This window comes from Canis lupus, chromosome 12, assembly GCF_003254725.2.
Source record: "Canis lupus dingo isolate Sandy chromosome 12, ASM325472v2, whole genome shotgun sequence".
NCBI lineage: Eukaryota > Metazoa > Chordata > Mammalia > Carnivora > Canidae > Canis > Canis lupus.
This window is the reverse complement of record NC_064254.1, coordinates 34,911,202-34,921,993: the sequence shown is the minus strand read 5'-3', so window position 1 is coordinate 34,921,993 and position 10,792 is coordinate 34,911,202. Positions and strand designations below refer to the sequence as shown.

The 10,792-nt window shown below is 40.0% G+C and overlaps 1 long non-coding RNA gene across 2 annotated transcripts in view; it reads left to right on the top strand.

Moving 5' to 3' along the window:
- Nucleotides 1-380: 380 nt before the first annotated feature.
- The window catches only part of LOC112658739 (uncharacterized), a 178,237-nt gene continuing 167,825 nt past the window's right edge, over nucleotides 381-10,792 (top strand). For both annotated transcript variants that reach the window (XR_003135929.3, XR_007401211.1), the window contains exon 1: nucleotides 381-482. This is a non-coding gene — a long non-coding RNA (uncharacterized LOC112658739). The remainder of the gene's footprint in view (nucleotides 483-10,792) is intronic.

Below are 10,792 nucleotides of genomic sequence, written 5' to 3'. Positions count from 1 at the left end.
TTCAGGTGAGCCGCGGACTCCCACACACGTCAGCCTCTCGGTGTTTCAAGATGGACTGAGCGGCTGCTGACCCCGTGCGCTTGCCTGGCTGTGCTTGTCACAGCCTGACGCCTGGGAACGGCGCAGGCCCGCGGCACACCCGGCGGAGCCGCGCTAGGGAAGGCTCTCGCGGGGCTACTGTAGGCGCATGGCGGCCGGCCGGGCGCGGGAGAGCGCCGGGGCCGAGCGCAGGCGGGCCGCGCCCTTGTTCCGGTGGGTCACGACCGCGGCTTGCATTCCCTGCGGGCACAGGGGAAGGGGGAATCGGACCGGCCTCGCGCAGGGAAGCACGGAGAAGTCGGGCGGACACACACCGGAAGCTGCCCAAGCGCGGACCGGAAGTGCTCCCCTCAGGGCCCCAACCACGTGGCCGGATCGTCTCCACCTGAGCAACTGCAGAGCGGCTGTGGCACCTTGGAGGTTCGGAAGGGACCTGCGTGGCTGTGAGTTTGGATCAAGGGGAAAAAAAGGGGGAAAAATAGGATTTTAAAAAATATGTATATAAGAAAACAATCAATTATTAAGCATATAATCACACTTAAGTGGTCAATAAGAGATTTGCTGTACGTCTAAATAAAACAGGCCATTACAGGGATCCCTGGGTGGCGCAGCGGTTTGGCGCCTGCCTTTGGCCCAGGGCGCGATCCTGGACACCCGGGATCGAGTCCCACGTCGGGCTCCCTGCATGGAGCCTGCTTCTCCCTCTGCCTGTGTCTCTGCCTCTCTCTCTCTGTGTGACTATCATAAATAAATAAAAATTAAAAAAAAACAACAGGCCATTACAGAGCAATAAAATAAAAAGGGCTAGAGATCTGGGAAGATCATCCTCTGTAGGGTGAGAAAATTAGAATCCAGAGTCGTGTCACTTACAATGGGATTGAGGAAAAACGACAAGTTTTTGTTAGATCAACAAATGCGATTTGAACAGACCATCTCTGTGACTGTCGGTCTGCGGGTATGAGAGGCGGCATCACAAAAGACTGGAAAGGGAAGAAGAGAAATGTGCAGTAATTGGCTTAAGTAAGAGTAGGGAGAGGAAAGAGAGAAGAAACCGAGACCGGGAGAATTAAGAAATGGGAATAAGATGGAAACCATAGAAACAGGCTAGATTTTATGGATTCGTATAAAGAGAAAAAATCTTCCTCTGTGGTCGATAAGTATTTACTGTTATTGAAGGAAAAAAGGTCACCCAGGGAAAGCACACCAAAAAAACCATAATCTTGTTATACCATGAAAATCAGCGAGCTAGTGGCTAACATAGACCGATTTTTCTGGGCCTTGCATCACCCAGAAACCTCTGATTTCCTCTATTTTTTTTTTTTTTTAACAAAACCCAAATTCTCTTCGGAAAAGGCGTTTTAAACATTATGGTTTTCATGTTTGGTAGGTAAATGGGAAAGTCTAGAAAGGATTAATTTGAACTGAGCACATTAAAAAATAATACTGATTAAAAACTCCCTTTTTGATGAATCTTTTTCCCAAATTCACAATTAACACCTGAATCTCAGGCTAGGAATCCACGGAAAGGCCTTTCAAACCTCCTCATGGGCCCTTTCCTCAGATTTAGTGAGGATCTGACTTTAGCCTGTCGCCACAGCTCACAGGTTCCTTCTCAAATTCCTCCAGACCATAGGAAGGCCTGCCAGAAATTCAGAGTAGAAAAGGAGCAAGGTTCTCAGCTGAGTGAAGTATGGAGGAAATGTTTTTTTACTATAGTATAGACAAACTACAGTCATGAGACTGATACTGCTCTTGATCTTTGGATGCATCTTTGAAATAAGTATAAATGTATTTCCAATGAAACCACATCTGGATAGGCAAGTAGATAAAGAAAAATATTCTCAGTACATTAAAATTTTGTAGAAGAATTGATCCTTGACAATGACTGATGAATTATTGCTGTTCACACGATTATGTTCTTTTGCAAATGTGGGTCCAAGAAGGGAGGATGTCTGGTGTTATGTTTTCAGGATCAAAATCAGCAATTTGAGTTTGGCTATCATTCAAGCAAAAGCTTTGAGGACTTTTTATTATGAATCCACAATTGGTGAAGAGCCACAAGGTAAAAAAACAAAACAAAACAAAACAAAAAAACCCAAGTGCACGTTAGACAAGTTTATGCATTTTAAAATCCAATATGTCTTGCATAAAGTCAGGTGCAAGGTGAAGCTACTAGTGCTATATGAGATGGAAATATAAAAAAGTAAAACATCTATTCTTAAAAATAAATTAGCAGTTGTTTTGTGCCTCAGACCTATTCTTGCAAGAGGTATCTGCATGAGCAGAACATGAGAGAAGACCCATCTGATTTATTCCTCAAAAAATAGATGGCTATTTTGTTTGGGGAAGCAAATTAATGCTCAGAGACTGAGTTTATCTTTGCCAGCAATTTATTTAACACTGGTTCACTGCGGGAATTAGGGTAATTTCACAAGCTACTATTGTACAGACTAATATCTCTTAGTAAGCCTATAAAGGAATAACATATTCTAAACCAGTGATAAGTTAATCACAGGAGTAAAGTCCAAGTTTAGTTGAGGTATACCTTTATAGATGTTGGTACGTGGGAAAGACAGCTTAACCAATAGAGAGCTGATGTCCAGCTGCCAGTGCAAAAGTAAAAGTCTCATGTTGCTAGAGCACAATGCTAGGGAATGATGTTGTGGTTATTGACAGGCAAGATTTCCTTTGTGGAGCCACTGCAAGATTTTCACCACTGCCTTATTGTGGCAGGAGCTAATTGCCCCAAGGTCTTCAGAGAGCTATTTAGATCAGCAAAGAGCTGCCTTGCCCAGACTGAATACTCTCAGTCATCACAAACTCTTGGTATTTATAGTCTGAATGTGCGCTTGCCATAGATGCTTCTTTATGTGTTTTTATTGATAAGCCCCAGCGGGGCCCCTCAGCAGCTGGGCTACTGAGTTCTTATTAGTGACAACAAATGAGATGATGACATCCTGTCACAGTTTACTTTGCTCATATCAAAACAACTTCACTCTTAAAAAACAATTTCATTTTTGCCAAAAACAAGTGGATTTGAAATTATGCCAAGCCAATATATGACAGTGGCCCTAAGTCCAGTCTATTTTAAAAAGTTGTAGACATCTGAGTTCTGTGGGCCTAAGGCAGATTTCCCTTCACATCCTAATGTATAGAAGCAAGAAATTTGGAAGGAATGGCTGATAAACAGTAGTCTTAAGGCTGTTTTCAAATAACAGAAACCTAGTCAAAGTAACTGGAAGAAAAAGCAAAGGGACAATTATCATAAGGATAGAAGGAATACAAGGAAACCTCAGAAGGATTGGAAACAAGAACAGAAAAGCCATGAGAATGCAGCCACTACTTTTTTTTTTTTTTCCAGCCACTACTTTTCAGTGACTCTCACTCTCTGGACCACATGGTTTCTCATCTTTACCTCTCTCTGTGATACCGTTCTTCTCTGGGGCCAACATAGCTGCCCTAGCCCACCCCTACATCATTTCCTCGTTAAAAGCATGGCAGACACTAACTAGTTTTTGTATTCCTGATTGACCTGGGTTGTTCAGGTTCACCCCAGGCAATTGGCAAAAGTCAGGTTATGGAATTTCAGCATCATTTCCAGGATCTATCCCCTTGGATAAGTGAGCTATTTGCAGAGTAGTCTAGGTATGCAACCAAAAAATATGTCTACCACAAGGGTGGTTAGGTTACTGTATCATGTTAAATCACCTGCTAGTTAATCAGGTTACCCTGTTTTCTCAAGTTGAATATACTTTTTAGAAAGAGATATGTTTTTTTTAAAAGATTTTCTTTATTGATTACAGAGAGAGCACACAGGGGCAGAGGGAGAAGGAGAAGCAGACTCCCTGTCAAGCAGGGAGCTCAGTGTGAGCTCGATCCCAGAACCCTAAGATTATGACCTGAGCCGAAGGCAGATGCCTAACCAACTGAGCCACCTAGGCGCCGCTAGAAAATGTTTTAACATTGATTGTCATTCATAGTTTGTTAAGAAAGACATTTCATTAACATTTATGAAAATATGATACATAGTTAATGGTCAGAATTATAAACCTCTATTATATCAATGCATATTTGGTAAAAAGCATATTTGATTTCTATTTGATTTGCATTTTAGTGTTGGAACAGATAGTATAGATTGCTGTGACACAGATAAAAGATTCATTGTGCCCTTCCATAGTGTCAAATTGTTAGAAAGGAGCTGTCCATTGTGGGACTGCGTGTCCCAGGTGCCTTTGTATCTGGGGGAGCTGTGTCCTGATTCTTGCCATGTTGACACACAGTGCTATGATTAAAGCCACGTGTTAAAGATGACAGAGTCTCTGTCAATCTGGGCCTTGAGTGTTTATGTGTACCAGGGGCATTAAGAAAGGAATTTTGCCCAAGAAAATACCTTAACCCTATGGTTGGGACATACAGGTATGCTTGAGGTGAGAATTTCTCTTAAAGTCATATTAAAGTATAAATCAGTATTTTTCAATGTATGGTCTGAAAACTGCATAAGAACTGTTGCCAATCAGTGAGGGATAAAAAGTTTGCCTTGAGGGGTGCAGAAATGGCTCAGTGGGCAAGGTGTCTGTCTTCATCTCAGGTCATGATTTCAGGGTCCTGGGCTCGAGCCCTGCATTGGGCGCCCTGCTCAGCCAGAACTCTGCTTCTCCCTGTCTCCTTGCCCCTCCCCCTCACTTATGCTAGCGCTCTCTCTCTCTCTCTCAAATAATAAAGAAAATCTTAAAAAAAAAGAGAGAGAGAGAGAAATTTACCTTGGAATGTAAATCAACTGTATTACTGCACACTGTTCAGTTTAGCCGACATTTTTTTTCCTAGGTAGATTATTTTGCCAAAAAAGTGATGTATTGTTTTACATTCTTACATAAGCACTAGAACTTGTCATCAATTAGTACTTTGAGTAAACCTGGTGTAAATGATCCATATTAGACTTATTCCTGAAAGCAAGTTTATTTTATTCTTTGAACCGAAGTGACATATGGACATACTGAAAACAAACAAACAAAACAAAACAAACAAAAACTCACAGTGCTGAAAAGAGACATCAAATAAAAAGGAAAAAAGCTTCCTTTCTATTTGAGCCCACTCAAATCCTTCTCTGCAAATTAATCACTTTCTTGTATATCCAGGCAGAAAACATTATGAGGATATGTGCATATACAAGTATAGAGTTTAAAAATATACACAAATGGAATTCGAGTATGCACACTTTTTGGTACCTTACCTCTTCATTCAATATTTCTAAGTAATACTTGTATATCAGCAAATATAGATCTATCCCATTCCATTTGAGGGCTGTATAGTAAGAGTATTACATAGCATAAATATATCATAATAGGGACGCCAGGGTGACTCAGTAGTTGAGTGTCTGCTTTCGGCTCAGAGTGTGATCATGGGTCCTGGGATCGAGTCCCGCATCATACTTCCCGCCAGCTTCTCCCTCTGCCTATGTCTCTCTCTCTCTCTCTCTCTCTCTCTCTGTGTGTCTTTCATGAGTAAATAAATAAAATCTTAATATACATATATACATATACACATATATGATGTTTTCATATATATGATATATATCATAATATAGCTAAATTAGTAATTCACTTGTGGACATGTACCACATTTCTAATTTTTGTTTTTTTCTTATTACAAGCAATATTGCAATGGATAGAATTATACATACAGAAATTTTTCTGTACTATTAAAAATATTTAAGAGGGAATCTCTGTGTCAAAGGAATGCATATATGAAATATTTACAAGATGTTACCAAATTATCTTTCAAAAAGGTGATTCCCATTCATATTCTTTCCAAATGAATATGGAAATATTTTTCTCTTGTATTTGCTCTACTTTTTATTTTACTTTTTCTCTATATCCTAACCAAAGCTATTACTGCATTTTGAACAATCTGATAAGTGAATAGTGTTAAGATTTGAACTGTTTAATTTGAGAGTGGGTAAGCTTTTTGTCTCCTAAGAAGTGATGTCATACAGGACCAGCTCAGGAAAACCAACTATACCAAGAACATCCAAGGAAAGAGACAGAACTAGAAAGCCATTGGGAAAAATAGGTTTTCTCTCTCGTGGGTATAAGGATTCTCATTTGTTTCTTTCTGATTCTCTCTCTCTGTCTCCCCCCCCCCCCCACCCCCTACCTCGTTCCCCTTTCTCTCCCTCTCTCAGTCTGTTTTATCTGCTGAATTAGGCACTGGAAAAGATGATGATGCACCACAGCACCAGAGTTCAAGCAAAATAGAGTGACCAATATTCTGATTTTAGATCTCTAGGAGTGAAAAACTAATGGGTCCAATTAGTTAGGAGTGCTATATAATAATATGAATATGAACACAGGGTCCTCTATCCTATCCACTGTCGTTTCAGGGGTTGGAGAATGAGGCAAGTCTAATAACAAAATAGCAGTAAGAGAAATTAAGAAAACAATTCCATTTACAGCTATACCAAAAAGAATGAAACACCTAGGCTTAAACTTAACCAAGGACATGAAAGACCTATACTCTGAAAACTATAAAAAAAATTGTTGAAAGAAATTAAAGGTGACACAAACAAATGGGAAAGATAGTCCATGTTCATGGAATGAAAGAAGTAATATTGTTAAAATGTCCATACTACCCCCAAAACAATCTATAGATTCAATGTATGCTTTATCAAAATACCAACAGTATTTTTCACAGGACTAGAGCTAGTAATACTAAAATTTTTGTGGAACCACAAAAGATCCTGAATAACCAAAGCAATCTTGAGAAATATGAACAAAGCTGGAGGTGTCTCAATCCCAGATTTCAAGATACACTACAAAGCCATAGTAATCAAAACTGGATGGTATTAGTACAACCATAGACATATAGGTCAACAGAAAAGGATAGAGAACCCAGAAATAAACCCATGCTTATATGGCCAATTCATCTACAACAAAGGAGGCAAGAATGTACAATGGAAACAAGAGTCTCTTCAATAAATGGTGCTGGGAAAACTTAACTCCATGCAAAAGGATAAAACTGGATTGCTCTCTTATGCCATACGTAAAAATAGACTCAAAATAAAGACCTGAATCTGAGACCCAAAACCATAAAAATCCTAGAAGAAAACATAAGCAGTAATCACTTTGACATCAGCCTTAGCAAAATTTTTCTAGCTATGTCTCTTCAGGCAAGGGAAACAAAACCAAACGTAACATTTGGAATTACACCAAAATAAAAAGTTTTTGCACAGTAAAGGAAACCACCAACAAAATGAAAAGGCAACCTACTGAATGAGAGATGTCTGCAAATGACATATCTAATAAGGGGTTAATATCCACAATATATAAAAATAACCTATAGAACTCAACACCAAAAAAATCAAAAAAAAAATGGGCGAGGATCTGAGTAGACGTTTTCCCAAAAAAGACATACAGATGGCCCACAGACACATAAAAAGATGCTCAACATCACTAATCATCAGGGAAATGCAAATCAAAAGCACAATGAGTTAACAACTTTCACCAGTCATAATGACTAGTATCAAGAACAAGAAATAATAAGGGTTGGTGAGGATGTGGAGAAAAAAGAACCTTTGTGCACTGATGGTGGGAATGTAAATTGGTGTAGCCACTGTGGAAAACAGTATGGAGGTTCCTCAAAAAATTAAAAATGCCAATACTGTAGAATCCAGTAATTGTATCACTGGGTACTTACCAAAGAAAACAAAAACACTAATTTGTAATAATATATATGCAACCGTGTTTTTGCAGCATTATTTACATCAGTAGATGAACAAATAAAGGAGAAGTGGTATATGTATATATATACTATGGAATATTACTCTATTCAAAAAAGAATGAGATTTTGTCAGTTGCAAAAACATGGATAGTCCTAGAGGATGTTCTACTAAGTGAAATAAGTCAGACAAAGAAAGACAAATACCATAGGATTTCACTTATATGTTGAATCTCAAAAACAAAATGAACAAACAAAGCAGAAACATACCCATAAATACAGAGAACAAACTGGTGGCTGCCAGAGGGAAGGTGTGGGAGGATTGGTAAAATGGGTGAAGGGAAGTGGGAGGTACAGGCTTCCAATTATGAAATGAATGAGTCAAGGGCATGAAAGGTACAGCATAGGGAATATAGTCAATGATATTGCATGGTGACAGATAGTAACTACACTTGTGAGCACAACATAACTTGTAGAGTTGTCGAATCACTGTATTGTATATCTGTAATTACCATGTGTAACATTGTGTATCAACAGTATCTTAATTAAAAAGAAAGAGAAGTGGTGAGTAGTGAGTGAGGAAGATAATCAAAAAGGTATCTATTACATGGATTTCTTACCTGTGTCATACACAGTATTGACTCCTCACCTAGAATTGTTTCTTAAATGTTATTATTCAGTATTCTACTCTTTATCACAACCTATCTCCCTATTTTTTTAACTTCTTCGTTACCACTACAAACGTGCTCCTCAAATTCATTAAGCCCTTATATATTTGATCCTTCCCCTCCCTCCCTGTCCATCACCTTCTTACCACATCTCTTGTTTAAACCTAAAAATTCTTGCTCCCTGATCTAGAAAAATTACACTTGACAGCTAATGAGCCATCATCTTTCTCTGCTATGTAACTGGACTTCTGAGCACTGCCAGAAAAAGTCCCCAAGTAAATAGATTATTCTCAAAGCACTAAAGTTTTTTAAAACTGCAGCAAGATGCTCAATACAGCCTGAGAGTCCTGTGCCTTCTCCTTGCTTATGCTCCTTTTTCATGCCAAACTTTTAGCTCTGCTCAAGTCTCTCACTCTAGAAAACCTCTTTTCTTTCTATAAGAAAAACCTCTTATTCATACACCATCTCATGTCATTTCCCTTGCTTTTAAGCTTCTGAGGACTCGTCTTCACATTGATCTACAGAATCAAAGTTCCTCAGCATTTTGTATAAGATCCTTCATGGTATGGCTCCCACTTACTTCCCATTACATCCCATATCCCTTGTGTACCCCATATTTCAGCCAAACCAGTAACAAAGATCTCAGGATGCTCCAAACTCTCTCATACCACTCCATCTCTGTTCTTCCCAATTGAATCCTTAGCATGCCATTGTTTCCTTACTCAGCTTGGTGACTGCTCTTTACCCTCTCTCCTCAGTTCAGGTGTAGCTTGCTCTGAGAAGCCTTGTCTGCCACCCTCTCCTCCCACAGCACATCCTACTCCATTAGAGTTTGCGTGTTTCTCTTCAAACCAGAGACCCTTTGCTTCTTTGCTTCCACCTCAGTCCAAGGCTTATAATTCTGTACCTTAGAGTGGAGATTTTAGGTCTCAAAAACTAAAAATTGCAGCTGCCTCATAATAACCAATAAATGTTTCTAGAATGAAGAGACAGATGGATCCTTAAAGTGAAGAACAGAACATCACATTTAGGAATTGGGTGACTGGGAGAAAAGCATGTAAGACTCTGCTCTCCTGTTTAACAATGTCACTAGTATCAATAACCTAAAACCAACACCAAAATGTCTCAGTCCGCTTAAAAGAGAGGAATGTCCTTTTCTCGAGTTAATTACCTTTGACACTATTTTATGGGGAACATTGTTTCTCATACTTGTAGATGTCATGTGAGATTGAAACTGTAGTATCCCTACTTTCTGCTCTCCATTCCCAATAAGGATATAAGGAGATGGATATGCTGACACTTTGACTGAATGGAAATCAACACCCATATGTTCAACATCATCTACAGAGATGAAGTTTTCCAGGCTGGCAGGCTTTATTGCAACCTCTGAAGGTGTTAATAGGCCAAGAGGAGGACTGTTAACCAGAACAGCATCAGTCAGAACCCTATGGAAGCAGAGGCGAAAAGGTAGATACAAAGGAACAACAGTCCAGTGTTTCATAGGCACCTGGGACCCTTGCTAAAAATGCTGGTGACCAGGGATGCCTGGGTGGCTTGATCAGTTAAGCATCTAACTCTTAATTTCACCTCAGGTCATAATCTCAGCGTTGTGTGATTGAGCCCAATGTCAGACTCTGTGCTGGGCATGGACCTACTTAAGATTCTCTCTCTCTCTCTCTCTCTCTCTCTCCTTCTCCCTGTCTCCCTGCTCCCTGCCCATCCTTCTACCCCCTGCCACTCGCCACCTGCATGCACACGTGTGCACTCTCTAAAAAAAAAAAAAAAATGCAGGTGACCAGACCCCATCTCAGTCCTACTAAATAAGAATCTCTGGGAGAGGAGCCCATGAATCTGACTTTTAAAAAGTTCTTCTGATGTTTCTTTGGCCCATTAACCTATGGGAGCATTAATTCAGACATGATTCCCCTCCCCCGCGAGCTGCCCCTGGGGCAGAGGGAAAGGTCCCAGTGTGCAGATGGACATTTCAGGCTAGGCAAACTCAGATGCCTTTAAACTGTCAGATCATGGGCACCTGGGTTGCTCAGTGGTTGGGCATCTGCCTTTGGCCTTGGTCCTGAACCAGGGTCCTGGGATCAAATCCCGCATCAGGCTCCCCATAGGGAGCCTGCTTCTCTCTCCGCCTGTGTATCTCTCATGAATAAATAAATAAAATCTTTTTTAAAAAAACCTGTCAAATCACAAGTCAAATTCCTCTGTTTTGAGTCTGTGCTCACTAAGCACCCTCCAACAATTCAGTTTCCATATAGCTAGCCTATGTGAGGAGACAATGCAGTACAGCCAGTGTGTATTTCAGTTCTTTTCACACTGATGTTTCTTATTGCAAATTAACAAATAGTTGTACCTGCTCTATT